Source organism: Patiria miniata, unplaced genomic scaffold, assembly GCF_015706575.1.
Source record: "Patiria miniata isolate m_02_andy unplaced genomic scaffold, ASM1570657v1 HiC_scaffold_7, whole genome shotgun sequence".
Taxonomy (NCBI): Eukaryota; Metazoa; Echinodermata; class Asteroidea; order Valvatida; family Asterinidae; genus Patiria; species Patiria miniata.
Window position 1 is genome coordinate 36,103,604 of NW_024037074.1, and position 1,863 is coordinate 36,105,466.

The window sequence follows — 1,863 nt, forward strand, 5'->3', positions numbered from 1 at the left end:
GTGGGGAAAAGGAAGCGGGCGAGAATGAGAAACAGATTAATTTTTTTAACTGGCCTAATGCTGACACCATGACTACATGCACATGCTCAGTTGGACTTGCTTGCTTAATTGGTCACATGTATATTTTAGTCTTATTTTAGCCGACACATAAGTAAGAACCATTTACAGCAGAAAACATGGTGGGCTTACCTTAAACAACTGTACGTATACATGTAATTCAAACGCACTTCGACATTTATGTGTCCCCATACGTGTGTTTCACTCGTAAAATAAGGTTGCATGATTACAAAATGTACCACATGCAGAGAGAAACAATGATATGGAAGGTTCAAATAGCCACAATGTCCGGTACCTCATTATAATGGTCTCAGTTGCGTGTTTTCTGAAACATGTCAATACCTTGTTAGTCATAAGTAGAGGACAATTTTAGTAGAGTTGTCATTAACAGACAAGCATTGACTCACTATAATCGAGAATGTCTGAGAAATACTTGAGTGAAAAATGCAAGATGTTTTTTCTGTTTATCAAAGTTTACTCTAAAAATTAATAGTTAGTCTTTTACCTTGTTGCAAGGCCTAAACTTGCTGTTGTTTTTTTTTCAAGAATGCAGAGTGATCAAAATTATTTTCATAGCGACTGCCAATCTGCCATGCCAAAAGATTTCCGGGGGAACGGACGAACGATCAGATTAATGTGTGATTGGCCCACTGAATTTTCCGTGTTATTATTGTGCTTGTTAAAAATTTAATTGGTAGAATATTAATTTTGATCATATTGAAAGCTGAAGATCCTACATAATTCTTTTACTTGTTTTTACGTTTTTTTATTTAGTGTTCAGAGTAACTTAAGTCTAAGCTAAGGTCTCCCAATAGTGTGATTCAAAGTCTGAATCGTGAGCGCAAAATATGCTATAGGAATCACTTCCGTATGGCACATTTTGCAGGTGGAAGGTATTGTGAAATTGTTGAATGACGTTGTTGAACTGACTGAGTCTTCGTGTGGAACTTGACTGTCACACATATAATCTGACAAGGCATAATGGCCAAGTCCTTTTTGGAAACACGAAAATGAATAAAACTGCTGCAAACTGCTTGCTGACTGGATTGACCTGAAATGTAAAAATTTTAAAAAGTCAAAGAGGGCTTTACGCTTTGGTCCTAGCACTAGTATTGGTCAAAGGCAAAAACAATTTTGTCTTGCAACAATTTCGTCTTGAGTTGAAACTCGATGACACTCTATACACCAATACATCCTGAAATAAACATTAGCACTGATTAGAGAGAAGAAAAATAAAACATGTGAAATGAGCAAATTAACATTCATAATTTAAGTTTACCTTTCTGGCCCCAGAAAAAAACCCCAAATACAATAAACAATGCGAAACATCACACTGACTGATTTAAACAATTATAAACTGTTGAAAAGGGATAAAAAAAAATTAAAAAAAACCCCCATATTTCTGGCAATATTAAAAATTACAAAAAGATGAATTCACTTCAATTCAGTGACAAAAGACACTGTATGTTTTATGAAGTTAATACAGAAGTTACTACTTGCGTGATAAAGAACAGCTAGCGAAGGATTTTGTCACAACAAATGATGCTCAACTCAATTCTCAAGCGTCATGAACATGATGAATGTTGATTGGCACTGACCGCTGCACTGTGCATGCACAGCAAACGGTCAATACAAATCAAGCATGACGGCACTTCCTGTTGCCATGGGCGGACATCCTCTGTAACGAACCCAGATCTTCTTAATTTCACAACCAAATGTGCACTCGATATCTCCATTATCACTCACCCCAATTGGAATAATTTGTTTGTTTATTAATGTGTAAAAATCACCAATTCTCGAGCCTAC

General features: G+C 36.0%; 1 protein-coding gene across 1 annotated transcript in view; it reads right to left on the reverse strand.

The window, feature by feature from the left end:
• LOC119746105 (casein kinase I-like) overlaps nucleotides 1-1,863 on the reverse strand; it is a 63,399-nt gene that overhangs the window by 61,412 nt on the left and 124 nt on the right. The window lies entirely within an intron of this gene.